The following is a 15,055-nucleotide window of genomic DNA, read 5'->3' as shown; positions in this document are numbered from 1 at the left end:
GACATATTGGCCTTGGAGGGAGTGCAGTGTAGGTTTACTATAATGATACCTGGACTTCAAGGGTTAAGTTACGAGGAGAGGTTACATAAATTGGGGTTGTGTTCTCTGGAATTTCGAAGGTTAAGGGGTGATCTGATCGAATTTTATAAGATATTAAGGGGAACAGATAGGGCGGATAGAGAGAAACTATTTCCGCTGTTTGGGGATTTTAGGAGTAGGGGGCACAGTCTAAAAATTAGAGCCAGAACTTTCAGGAGTGAGATTAGAAAACATTTCAACACACAAAAGGTGGTAGAAGTTTGGAACTCTCTTCGGCAAACAGCAATTGATACTAGCTCAATTGCTAAATTTAAATCTGAGATAGATAGCTTTTTGGCAACCAAAGGTATTAAGGGATATGGGCCAAAGGCAGGTATATGGAGTTAGATCACAGGTCAGCCATGATCTTATCAAATGGCGGAGCAGGCACGAGGGGCTGAATGGCCTACTCCTGTTCCTATGTTCCTATAACACCCTCCCCACATCAGAAAGCCAGCAGGAAATGACCAGCTTTATTTTTTTTCTCCAATATCTGGGCTGCGATGGAAAAGTCATACATTTATATTGACAGAAAAATGCTTAGAAAATAAAATCTTAGGTTTCATATCGAAGGGTTTGTAATTTTGTCGTCTGCACTATGCTTTGACTGAAGTACTTAAAAAGGGTTCTCTACTCCTTTATATAGCACCGGTTATGAGGCAGATGAAGGCCTCCAGTCCATCAGCTATTCTGATAATTGTCCCAGGAAGCAGTGGGCACCATCAGAAAGATACTGCACATTTAACAAATTAGAGCCTTACATTGCTGGCGTCAGCTGCCAGTGGTTTGGTTTATGGTGTTCTGTCCCTTTAAGAAGCGCTGCAGGAATTTTAATTCAATGGAATTAAGGATAACAGAAAACATTGGAAATTGTGATAATTCTGAATGGGTTATGATCTCTATCAGGCAGTTCCAATCATGACCATTCAATTGATACCCCCGTCACATGGTTTCTACACTCTGGCTTCTGATATTTTAAATTCTCCCGATTAAACTGTGTGGTAAATTTAAAGATCTGCTACAACAGGATTTGCACATGAGCAGAATCTATTTGGTCAGAGTTAAGAAATAAAAGAGGTGCCATTACACTACTGGGTGTATTCTATAGGCCACCAACTAGTGGGAAGGATATAAAGGAGCAAATTTGCAGGGAAGTTAAAGAGAGGTGCAAAAGCTATAGAGTAGTGATAACTGGGGACTTCAACGATCCTAATATAGACTGGGATAACAATAATAATATAAGGGGCATAGAGGGGGAGGAATTTTTCAAATGTGTTCCGGATAACTTTCTTAACCAGTACGTTTCCGGCTCAACGAGGAAGGAGGCATTGCTGGACTTGGCTCTAGGGAATGAGGTGGGCCAAGTGAGCAAGTGTCAGTGGGAGAGCATTTTGGGAGCTGCGATCATAGTGTAATAAGGTTCAGAATAGCTATGGAAAAGGACACGGACCACTCTAAAGTAAAAATACTCAATTGGAGGAGGACAAATTTCAATAGGATGAGAACAGATCTGGCCCGGGGTAAATTGGAATCAAACATTGGCAGGCAAAACTGTAATTGAACAGTAGGCGGCATTTAAGGAGGAGATGGTTTGGGTACAATCTAGGCACAGTCCTACGAGGCAGAAAGGTAGGGCAATAAAAGCCAGAGTTCCCTGGATGACAAAAGAGATAGTGATGAAATGGGAAAAGGACAGATAACACAAGTGAGAACCAGGCAGAATATAGAAAGTTCAGAGGAGAAGTGAAAAAGGAAAGAGGGGCAAAGAGAGAGTATGAGAATAGATTGGCAGCCAACATAAAAAGGGTAGTAAGAGGAGGAGTGGGGCCAATTAGAGACCATAAAGAGATCTACTCATGGAGGCAGAGGGCATGGCTGAGGTACTAAATGAGTACTTTTTATCAGTCTTTACCAAGGAAGGAAATGCTGCCACATTCTCAGTAGAGGAAGATATAGTTGAGATACTGGATGGGCTAAAAATTGATAAAGAAGAGGTACTTGAAAGGCTAGCTGTACTTAAAGTAAATAAATCACCAAGTCCGGATGGGATGCACCCTAGGTTGCTGAGGGAAGTAGGGTGGAAATTGCGGAGGTTTTGGCCATAATCTTCCAAACATCCTTAGATACGGAGGTAGTGCCAGAGGACTGGAGAATTGCAAATGTAACAACCTTGTTCAAAAAAGGGTATAAGGATAAACCCAGCAACTATAGGCCAGTCAGTTTAACCTCAACGGTGGGGAAACTTTTAGAAATGATAATCCGGGACAGAATTAACAGTTACTTGGACAAGGGTGGATTGGTTAGGGAAAGCCAGCACGGAATTGTTAAAGGCAAATTGTGTTTAACTAACCTAATAGAATTTTTTGAAGAGGTAACAGAGAGGGTAGATGAGAGCAATGGAGTTGCTATGATGTATATGGACTTTCAAAGGCATCTGATAAAGTGCCACATAATAGGCTTATCATTAAAATTGCGGCCCATGGAATAAAGAGGACAATAGCAACATGGATACAGAATTGGCTAAGGGACAGGAGAGAGTAGTTGTGAACGTTTTTTTTTCAGACTGGAGGGAGGCGTACAGTGGTGTTCCCCAGGGATCAGTTCTAGGACTACTGCTTTTCTTGATATATGTTAATGAATTGGACTTGGGTGTACATGGCACAATTTCCAAATTTGCAGATGAAACAAAACTTGGAAGGGTAGTAAACAGTGAGGAGGATAGTGATAGACTTCAAGAGGATATAGATTGGCTGGTGGCATGGGTGGACACTTGGCAGATTAAATTTAACACAGAAAAATGCAAAGTGATACATTTTGGTAGGAAGAACGAGGAGAGGCAATATAAACTAGAGGGCACAATTCTAAAAGGGGTACAGGAGCAGACAGATCTGGTGGTATATGTGCACAAATCATTGAAGGTGGCAGGGCAGGTTGAGAAAGCGATTAAAAAAGCATATGGGATCCTGGGCTTTATAATTAGAGGCATAGAGTACAAAAGCAGGGAAGTCGCGATAAACCTTTATAAAACAATGGTTCGGCCGCAACTGAAGTATTGTGTCCAGTTCTGGGCACTGCACTTTAGGAAAGGTGTGAAGGCCTTAGAAAGGGTGCAGAAGAGATTTAGTAGAATGATTCCAGGGAAGAGGGACTTAAGTTATGTGGATAGTGTCGAAAACGTAATTACCTATTATATACAATGCATTAACTCCAAACACTTATTTTCAGACAAGTTAGAATTTATTAAAGAAACTTGTATACAAGGGAAGAGAGCTCTGAACAATGGTCAGAACAACCTCTTCACTGAACAAAGGAAACAGTTCACATTTATACAGTTTAATCAATAACGCCTACCTGTGTAGAATATGGGCGTACATGTACATTCTTTATTGGTTCAAGTGGTTAGTCAATCAAAATAGGGAACCCACCCTCTGGTTCCTCATGACTGCCTCGTGATTTTTGAACACTGTCCTGGGAAAGTATTTTTCCTTAATAAACAGTTTTTCTTATCAGTGGGTCTGTACCTAGTCTCAAGGCTATATGGTCATTCATTTCTGTTAGTCAGACAATTATCAACATAAGCAAACAATAGCTCTTCTGTATGTCTTTGGTGAGAACTAAAACATAAGCTTTCTATTATTTTCAGCTGGTCAGTTAACATGGTCAACTTATCCATCATGCATTTCTTCTTTTTTTTGGTTTTAAGGGTATTAGGAAATTATTATGGTCAGGCATCTCTTTATGGTTTTCCACATTCCCCCCTTTTGTCCTTTATAAAAAAGGACAATACTCTAATAGAGCATTATTCCACCCAGACGTTCAAACTCCTCCTGCACCTCATCCTGTGTCACCCCTACTTGCACCATCAAATTTGTGGGCGCTATATGTGTACCCAGATTGGACATCATAACACAGCAGCATTTGACAAAGCAATAGGCTATAAGAATTATAACAACGAATATGACTAGTCCCTGAACTAGAGAAGTCCCAATAGAACCCAGCCATCCTGTTGCCCAGCCCCAAAGAGTGAACGAAGGGGGCTGCTTGAATTTCTCAACTTCCCCTTGAATGTGATCGGCCAAATTAGTAGTATTATCTGAACTATCAGGTATATAGGTACAACATTCAGATCTAATTATTGCGCATGTTCCTCCTTTCTCTGCCAATAGGTAATCAAGGGCCATACGGTTTTGTAAGGTGACCGTATGAATGGCTATCATTTCTGCGCTTATTTCCTTTAAGGCTTCTGCCGTATCATTAGCAACTATTTCCCAGATTTTGGCCAATTTAATAATTTCTCTGGTGGCCATGCTCACTCCCCACCTAGGGAAAGCAATGGCCCAGAATCGGCCGGCCTCAGTAATTACCCTCTTTACTCGTTGCATAGTAGGATATTGAGGCAGGGATGATGAGTGTCGGACATATGGGATCACATATCCCAAGTAACATGATCCTGTCCATTTTTGAGGCAACCATGGGTATTGCCTTGTGGCCACAAATAAAGTAGGTTTCATTATACGCAGTAATTTCAGGGGAATTCTTTACGTTTATTCTATCTATGTAAATTTGGCCACCTGTGCAAGGCTTCCATCTGATGGCACTACTGATGCTGGTTTCTGTCATATTTATATACTGAGTGCAATTACTCCATCCCATTATGTCACCCCCTACTGAATTCTTACTCACACATATTGCTTCATTAGTTCTTGGTGTATTTGTAAGGATTAGAAAAGGAGGTTTATGGGTCCGATCGTAATTAGGTTGGTACCACCCCCGAAATTTGTTTTCACATTTTGTTGTGATTGTGTACTCCTTCCATTGCTTTCTCACAAACATTGCCTTACTTGTTCTTGCACTCATCCAGCCACTATCTCGCATTCTGTTCCCATTAATTTCAATTTGATTTATTACCCACTCCATTATTTCTTGGGAAGTTAGGGGGACTGGTCTGAGTGGAATGCCTCCCTTGGATTGAATTGGGATATGTGAGCACACCCAGCAACTAGAGATACCCTGACGCTTTGCATACATATATGACATGTATAAAAAAGTATTGACATGCAGTTCCCTTGAAACACGATTGAGTCTACTTGCAGCAGGGGTTGTAGCAGGTTCTATGCCAATTCCCACCCACACGATCAGGCATACCGAGCCAATTATTCCCAAATGATCTAACAGTTTAGGACATGCCATGCTGCAACAGTCTCTTATAACAGTTTAATTAATCAGTCAGTTTTTTTTCCGGCTGGTACGCCACCGCCGGGGTCCTTGTATGGGGATTTATGGGTTAATCAATCAACTACTAGGCCTGACCTTTGAACTCGAGGTTGGGACCCACCCCTTTATATCCCTTAATCCAAATTTTTATCCCTATAATATCCTCTTAGATGCTGTACCTCATCTTAACCAGGTTCCCTTCGTGTTGGCCACCAGTCCGGGTGGAAGAGAGGCAGAGCATCTAATAATCCTATCAAACTATGATTGTCTTCCCTTTTACATGCACCGTACCCCAGCGGGTGCTACTCCCGGTACCATTAAGATGTGTTCATGGTTGAAATCACAGAGACAATGGGGACATTCTCACCCAGGCTCTGTTTTACTATCTTTGCCAAACCCTTCATCCTCTGCTTACATTTATTACATGCTATGAATATCAAGAATCATATTGCAACAAACTGCACTACGACTAATACATGTGAAATTAATCTAATCTGAGAATGGATCTGTATATTCAGTCCCCAATTCCAGAGGTCATCCCACCAAGTGGTGACTTTAATTTGGTCAATGTCATGCTTAATGTTTTTATTGTTCTGTTGTAGGTTATAATAAACCTTCTGGGAGAGGCGTATCTCCATTCGCAATGCTTTCAAGTATTTAGGCAACAGGGGTGTCAGATACCCAAATGTGTCCTGATATTCTTTTAAGTCCTTTTTGATAGCCTCAGAAACTTGTAAGGTGGTGAGGTTATGCCGGTGTATCTCTACCAGTTCCTCGGGTCCAATCCGAACCGGGACTTCAGGAATGGAACAGAACTCTGGACTTAACATATCACAAGTTAGATTGGCATATTTAAACGTTTTCAAATTAGTTGTAACACAATATTCGCCTTTTCCGGCATATGCCACTTGAGTGGGTTTTAGATCCGCCTCTAGGGCCTCCATGGTACAGTTGATATCCTGATTGGTACCGGTATTGTTAAACCCACAATGTGCTTCTGGGCTTTTTCCACTACTGTGTGGACATACAGTGACAGCATGTCTAGTAACACATCCCTTTAATTTTGTTCCAGCCAAATTCCCTTTAATTTTTTTTTACAGCATATGGTAACATATTGTGATGGGATATGTGCATTCCGTCCTTCACTACCCAAATATTCTGTACTTGTTACACCTCTCGTCCTTGGGTTTCAGGTGCCATCACCAGTATTACTAGTACCAACCCTCGGAGCCCTCCTCCGTCAGGTTTACACTCCACTTGAGTGGGGTACACCCGCACCATTGCCCTGAATTGGCAAGGGGTGATGTTCTTGTTTGCTAACAGCCGCTTGGAGGTACCACCTCCATCATGCCCACAGGTCAGGTTCACCCTCAGTTGTTGATTCGTTATCCATAAGGGTACTTCCCCTGCCTGTATCTGGGCTAGGTTCTCTCATGTCTGTTCCACAATCCAGTTACCATATGTACTGCAGATGTCATTAGCAGCCGCCTGCTAAGATACGTTATATTCCTCTTTTATTAATTTATTAATGGTTTGGGCATGTGTTTCTAGCACTGTAGCTATCCTTTGCAAATGTATGGTCAGCATTTGATCCTCAGACAATTCCTTATCTGTATTTTCATTTATTTTTTAATATATCTTTAATGCGAGACCCTAAATCTCTGACCTTTTGATCTAATGTTGCCAAATCAATGGTGTTAACAACTGAGGCACCCATATTAAGAGCAGTTGCTATATCACTTATCACAGATCTTTACGTCTCCATATTTGTCTATCTCTTTTATGATGTCCACCTCTATTCCATGTCGCGCTTTGTTTTAGCACTTGAGTTAGGAGGTGTTGATATAATTGTTGAGTTTTCTTAGCATTCTCAATGCGAGTTATATCATTTGTCAGGGAAGGTCTCCCCTCTTTGGTCAGATCTTGTATTGGAGCTACTATTCATGAATAGTTTCAAATAAAATTGAATAGTCCCAGAACTTGTCGAACTTCCTTATCATACTGTGGCGGGGTAAAACTGATAGGCGTTTAGTACCCTGTGTCAGTACATAGCTCAAGTAATGGACTTCCAATTGTCCAACCTATGCTTTCTCTTCATACGATTTGTTTTACATTCCTTTCTTATCAATTTTTTTTCACTGTAGCATTGTCTGTGTGGAAACTTATATCTCAGTCAATTGTAGCCTTTGGCATTTCCGAGTAATTGGGTCAATTTTAATAGCATAACCTATACCAATTGTTACCTCATGTTCACCTGTGTTCTGGGCAAGCCTCAGACAGTTCTCAACCGACTGGGTCATTTCTATCTGTTTGAACTGCTCTTGGCATGACAGTCTGGCTTCTTGGGATTGAAGGGGTTAACATTAACTGGCTCTCATGGTAGCAGTAATTTGATACTTCTCCCTCTGAGATTAAGTTTCCATATTCCACCCCACCCCACTAGACACTCAGCAAATTGATTTTGGCTTCAAATTTTCTCCTCACACAGGTTTGACTGATTTTTTCACTTCTCACATTTGTGGATTGCTTTACACTATATATTTTGCACACTGTTTTTGAGATTTATTTTAATCATAGTGTTTTCTCCAATGTTTCTTATTAACCAACTTGCTTACAGCTTCTTTACTTTCTTTTCAGACTCTGCTTTAGCTTTGCAAACAGCCTTTTCCCTAATCTTATCCTTCAGACGACAATTAAAATCCAATATGATCATTATCGCCGTCTCTTTTTTTTTATTCCCTCAGGGGAGGAGGATTCAAGGATCCTCACCATGCACCCTGAAGAAAGAGGGTATCTCCCTTCAAAATTCACAAAAATCATTGTTTTTATCAAGCGACAATAAAACTGTTTAAACAGTACCTGCTCTTTCCACTTCCAGAATGCTGTGACTCCAAAGGTATCAGACCAACATCTTAAAAAAAAACTAGTGCAGTCCAAACTCTTAACTTCAGCAATATGGAAATAAGGGTTAGTTATTTCTTGCTTGTAAAAACCTTAAGGGGTAGGGGAAGAATCGATCACAATAGCACAAAAATGCTTCGAAGAAGATCAAATTAATTTATAACCAGAGATCATCCTGCAACTGTAACTTGTAATTCTATAAAGCTGCACTTTATCTTTTCTTTTACAATTAAACCTAATTTTGTCAATTATTTTATATAAATGCAAAGGTTGTTGCTTGGTGAATTGAAAACAGATGTCGGTGTCCTTAGAAGGGGTTAACTTTTTATTCCAGAAACAAAACGACGGAGCCAGATAGCAGATTCACGCAGCGTTCTCAGCATACGTCAACGTAATTTTCACATAAATTCTTTAAAAAAAAAAATTCATACTGGGAAATAACATCTCCCATCGTACATTTTAGTTTATGGTTAGTCTAGTATTTCCAGATTGTTGTGATCAACTTTTGTTTCGGTCCCCCTCAATTGCTAATTGCTTCGTAAGTTTTATAATTTGCCGTCCAATTCATTTTTTTTTCACATACTTTTAGTGGGTATGATTATAACCAACTCTCCGAGCTGTTCCAGCTTTCCGACTTTTCCTATCACGGTGATACCAGATAGCTTTTTTTTATATCTGTCCCGTTATTATTTATTAACCTTTTTTTTTAAACCACAGCCAATCACAAGATAAAAATTCAAAATGCCAATTTTTTTTTTGTGAAGATCCCATGTCTGGAATTTAACATGCTCACATTTTATAAGAACCAGAATTTAATAGGTCACTTAACCTCAATAACTCCAATTTTAATTCAGCAATCTCAGAATTAAACACAAGGCAAAACAGATACATTACACAAAAGAGGAAAACACGTAAGACGCAGTAAGAAGGGGCGTGGCCCACAACAGTGAAAGAAAACACTTACAATAAGGACAGGCTTTTTAGAGAGACAGTACACTGAAAACAAAAGAACCTTTCTTTTTCGGGTCTCTGTCTTTTAAACATTTTTCTAATCACTTAATTCTATCTTCAGGAAAAGGATATTTTTTAGTCCTGGTCCATTTGGACCAAGCTATCAACTCGTCAGTTGTTTCTTTCCCAAAGTTTCTGTACATGTAAGCAGCAGGTGTTCCCTTTGGAGGGATTTTGCATGCGGTGGCACCCATAGCTTCTATTTACAATCGCTACAATATACTACACCACGATATAACGGTCTCCTATCCGCACTTGATAATTCAGCTGATCGGACAAGACGTCATGTGTTCTCTACACCCACTTTAGGGTCCTGGCCTTAATAACCAGCTCAGGTTAGGTGCGTGAGAGAAACGTCTGCTATGAGTTGAGTCAGCTGACTTATGCAAGATTTTTTTTCCAAAAGTGCTTCTCCCTTTGAGCAGGGGGAACACTGTTTCCTGTAAGTGCTTGTCCTTTTGAGAAGGGGGAGCACTGCTTCTTTTAAGTGCTTCTCCATTTGAGAAGGGGGAACACTACTTTTTTTTAAGTGCTTCTCCTTTTGAGAAGGGGGAACACTATTAGTGATTCTATCTAAACACTTAATTTCGGTAAACCAGAATTTCACACTTTTCCGAATCAGCGACATCCACACCAGTCTGCGTTTGTCACCACTACAGACTTGTAATTTCACACTTTTCCGAATTACGCAACATCTAGTCTGCACTTGTCCAAATTACAACTTCACACTTAAAATTTTTTACACAAGTCCGTAACCTGGTTACCTTTCTCTTTTCCTGGCGCCTCTTTTTTTCTCACTAGCAGCTGACCGTCTGTTGGTCCTTACAGCAACCTCAACGTCACTCTAGTAATCACCGGTATCACAGATCTACTCTGTTATTGCTCTCTCAGCCCATTACTACAACACCGCAGCTGACAATATTGAGTAATCTGTCGCGCGTCTCTCTTTTTTTTCCCCTTTTTTTTTCTCCTTGTCTATACGAAACACATTTCCTATGATCGCCTTCCAATTCCTAAAGGCAAACAGAAGAATTAGTCAAGTCAGTTAATGCATACACTTATCAATCGCAGTGTGACTGGGCTCGCACAGACATCATGTGTCCGTACTTACCGGGGATCACAAGCGATCTCGGTGGGACCTCCAAGAACTGTCGAAAACTTAATTACCTGTTATATACAATGCATTAACTCCAAACACTTATTTTCAGACAAGTAAGAATTTATTAAAAGAAACTTGTATACAAGGGAAGAGAGCTCTGAACAATGGTCAGAACAACCTCTTCACTGAACAAAGGAAACAGTTCACATTTATACAGTTTAATCAATAACGCCTACCTGTGTAGAATATGGGCGTACATGTACATTCTTTATTGGTTCAAGTGGTTAGTCAATCAAAATAGGGAACCCACCCTCTGGTTCCTCATGACTGCCTCGTGATTTTTGAACACTGTCCTGGGAAAGTATTTTTCCTTAATAAACAGTTTTTCTTATCAGTGGGTCTGTACCTAGTCTCAAGGCTATATGGTCATTCATTTCTGTTAGTCAGACAATTATCAACATAAGCAAACAATAGCTCTTCTGTATGTCTTTGGTGAGAACAAAAACATAAGCTTTCTATTATATTCAGCTGGTCAGTTAACATGGTCAACATCATGCATTTCTTCTTTTTTTTGGTTTTAAGGGTATTAGGAAATTAATATGGTCAGGCATCTCTTTATGGTTTAGGTGTATTAGAAAGTTAATATGGTCAGTCATCTCTTTATGGTTTAGATGTATTAGAAAGTTAATATGGTCAGGCATCTCTTTATGGTTTTCCACAATAGACTGGAGAAGCTGGGGTTGTTCTCCTTGGAACAGAGGCAGTTGAGAGGAGATTTGATAGAGGTATTCAAAATCATGAAGGGTCTAGACAGAGTAGATAGCGAGAAACTGTTCCCATTGGTGGAAGGGTCAAGGACCAGAGGACATAGATTTAAGGTGATTGTTTCTTTTGCCAAAGGTAATATGAGGAAAAACTTTTTTACACAGCAAATGGTTAGGATCTGGAATGCACTGCCTGAGGGGGTGGTGGAGGCAGATTCAATCATGGCCTTCAAAAAGGAACTGGATAAGTACTTGAAAGGAAGGAAGGATATATTGGATGGATATATACTAGGAAGGATATATTGGCCTATTGGCCTTGGAGGGGGTGCAGCGCAGATTCACCAGAATGATACCGGGGCTTAGAGGGTTAAATTATGAGGACAGGTTGCATAGACTAGTCTTATATTCCCTCCAGTTCAGAAGGTTAAGGAGTGATCTAATTGAAGTGTTTAAGCTGATTAAAGGATTTGATAGGGTGGATAGAGAGAAACGATTTCCTTTGGTGGGAGAGTCCAGAACAAGGTGCATTACCTTAAAATTAGAGCTAGGCCATTCAGGGGTGATGTGAGGAAACACTTCTTCACACAAAGGAGAGTGGAAATCTGGAACTCTCACCCCCTAAAAGAGGCTGTGGGTCAATTGAAAATTTCAGAATATTCAGGGATATGGAACCAAGGCGGATAAAAGGATTTATGATACAGATCAGCCATAATCTTATTAAATGGTGGAAAAGGCTTGAGGGGCTGAACGGCCTCCTCAAGTTGCTGAAAATATTTATAACTGCTTAACATCGCTGGTAGAAGGCAAACAATCCCATCGCTGCCCATCGCCCGCAAACCCTGTTCTCTGGGCGGTAACAACGTGGAAATCTGTTATTGCGTTCTCGCGAATCAAGTCATTGTAACCAAAATGAAGGTTTTTGCCAAACTCTGTTTCAGCAAAGGTGCGGCCCCTTTAATTGGGCGGGTCATGCCCTCACACTGCACATCACAGTGAGATCAGACATCACATGAGGTTTGTAAACTGGGTCAATTTGAGGCAGGAGGCTGTACAACCAGTTCAAACTGGATGCCTGTGTCCAGCGGTGTCCAGCGGTGTGCCTCAGGGATCGGTGCTGGGTCCGCTGTTATTTGTTATTTATATTAATGATTTGGATGAGAATTTAGGAGGCATGGTTAGTAAGTTTGCAGATGACACCAAGATTGGTGGCATTGTGGACAGTGAAGAAGGTTATCTGGGATTGCAACGGGATCTTGATCAATTGGGCCAGTGGGCCGATGAATGGCAGACGGAGTTTAATTTAGATAAATGTGAGGTGATGCATTTTGGTAGATCAAATCAGGCCAGGACCTACTCCGTTAATGGTAGGGCGTTGGGGAGAGTTATAGAACAAAGAGATCTAGGAGTACAGATTCATAGCTCCTTGAAAGTGGAGTCACAGGTGGATAGGGTGGTGAAGAAGGCATTCGGCATGCTTGGTTTCATTGGTCAGAACATTGAATGCAGGAGTTGGGATGTCTTGTTGAAGTTGTACAGGGCATTGGTGAGGCCACACTTGGAGTACTGTGTACAGTTCTGGTCACCCTATTATAGAAAGGATATTATTAAACTAGAAAGAGTGCAGAAAAGATTTACTAGGATGCTACCGGGACTTGATGGTTTGACTTACAGGGAGAGGTTAGACAGACTGGGACTTTTTTCCCTGGAGAGTAGGAGGTTAAGGGGTGATCTTATAGAAGTCTATAAAATAATGAGGGGCATAGATAAGGTCGATAGTCAAAATCTTTTCCCAAAGGTAGGGGAGTCTATAACGAGGGGGCATAGATTTAAGGTGAGAGGGGAGAGATACAAAAGGGTCCAGAGGGGCAATTTTTTCACTCAAAGTGTGGTGAGTGTCTGGAACGAGCTGCCAGAGGCAGTAGTAGAGGCGGGTACAATTTTGTCTTTTAAAAAGCATTTGGACAGTTACATGGGTAAGATGGGTATAGAGGGATATGGGCCAAGTGCAGGCAATTGGGACTAGCTTAGTGGTATAAACTGGGCGACATGGACATGTTGGGCCGAAGGGCCTGTTTCCATGTTGTAACTTCTATGATTCTATGATTCTATGAAAGGGAGCTGCACTGACTGTGACTAACTGGCTGATCTATCTAGGAGTGAATACGGTCGGCTAGAAGATCGGAAGAGATTTACTGTGTGAAGGGAGCATGAACATTGGAAATATCGCCAGCCAGCCGACAGTCAGGAGGTTGTTGCAGCAGAAGGTTTGTTTGGACCTGTAGTTCCAGGTTGTATCGTTCCCTGTGAAAGTCAGAGTGAGTAACAGTAAAATCCGCTTTAGTGACCGTACAGATATAAAGGTTCAAATCTTGGAAACTGATACCAGGTCAGTCCAGGACGGTTGTTCTGATCAGCTTGTCCCAGACCCTGGGATAGTCTGTGGGACAGCTTAGCGCGTACAGACCATTTAAACAGTCGACAGTTTCCCGATTTAAACCACTGATTGGTGTTGTGCAGTGTCCCACTCAGAGTGCAGTTTTGGGACTGAATGAACGGGACTTAAATAAAGGGAGAGGCTGAGAGGGAGAGAGAAGAACTGAATAATGAGCTGCTCAAAGCGTCCATCAGCACTGAGAGCTCAGGGTTAAGACTCGAAGAACGAAGGGGGAAGGGTTGAAGAAATTCTTCACACAAAAGGGTTATTAGTTCAAGTGGCTGTTCAGACAGAAACTGTAAAATCATTTCAATAGAAATTGGATATTTGAAAAGGAAGAATGTAAATGGACACGGGGAAAGGCAGGGATTGGGTGGCATCAGTTGAAGAGCCTGCACTGGGCACAGGTAGCCAATCCAAAGTGTCCCCTTCTGTGCTGGAATTGAGCAGGAGTAGATGGGGAATGGGCTGGAATGGTCAGCGGGCTACAGTCATCATTTGTTCCAGTGGGATTCGAGCGAATTCTACCGTCTGATCATTTGACCAGATTCAGTAACACTGAGGCACAGCAGGGTCGAGGGCTTCATTTGTTGTCACTGCGAGATCTCCTGTGACTTTACCCACAGGTAGGCCGAGGCCGGGAGTGCGGTTACTGATATTTACTGGGCTGGGATGTTCCTCCTCGGCAGTAATCCCACTGGAGCTGCGTTGACTGACTGAGCTGGGGAGCTGGGGACCTGCCCCCCAACTTCCCCCCCCCCCCCCGCACCACCACGCTCCTGACACTAGCCCAGGTGTAACTTTCAAAAGGGAATTGGATGAATACTTGTAAAGGAGAAAATTGCAGGGCTATGGGGAAAGAGCAGGGGACTGGGAATAAATGGAAAGCTCTTTCAAAAGGCCGGCAGAGCCACGAGGGGCCGAATGGCCTCCTTCTGTGCTGATTGATTCCATGATTCTAGGTATGGCAGTCTCAACCGATTTTCCTGAGCTACAAAACTCAAAATTCATTTTCTTCATTGGAAAACCGATTACAAGTGTTCGAAATGTAATAGAATGAGCCAGCAGAGTGGGAGAGAATAGAAGTCTTGGAGAGGGAGAGTAGACATTGGCAGAGGAATAGTTGGAGACAGGGAGTAGATACAGAGAAAGAGAAAAGAGAGAAAGACACAGAGATTATGAAGAGAGCACAGAGAGGGAGCTGGGAAAAACTTCACAAGATCGAGAAAATCTCACAGAGGCAGTTATTGCAGTAAATAGGGACTGTAAGTGGCTTTCTCGGGCGTACCGAAAACAGACCTCTTCCGATAAGTTCTGGAACAATAGGGATTATAAAGACAGATCAGACTGAGACGCACGTTTTCGTTGGGGTCGCTCCTCGAGGGAGGACGCTCCGCATGGGAGGGAGGGAGGAAGGAAGGGAGGTGGACCGTGGAGCTCCTCGCCTGAGGACTCTGCCACCTCCTTGGGACAGCACCGCGTCCTTCTTCGGAGGGCACGTTCCGTGTGAATAACCTCTGCTGCTTCCTGGTCAGATGCAGTCTGAGGCACTCA

This window comes from Heptranchias perlo, chromosome 12 (genome assembly GCF_035084215.1).
Source record: "Heptranchias perlo isolate sHepPer1 chromosome 12, sHepPer1.hap1, whole genome shotgun sequence".
In the NCBI taxonomy this organism is placed as follows: domain Eukaryota; kingdom Metazoa; phylum Chordata; class Chondrichthyes; order Hexanchiformes; family Hexanchidae; genus Heptranchias; species Heptranchias perlo.
This window is presented reverse-complemented; position numbering follows the sequence as displayed.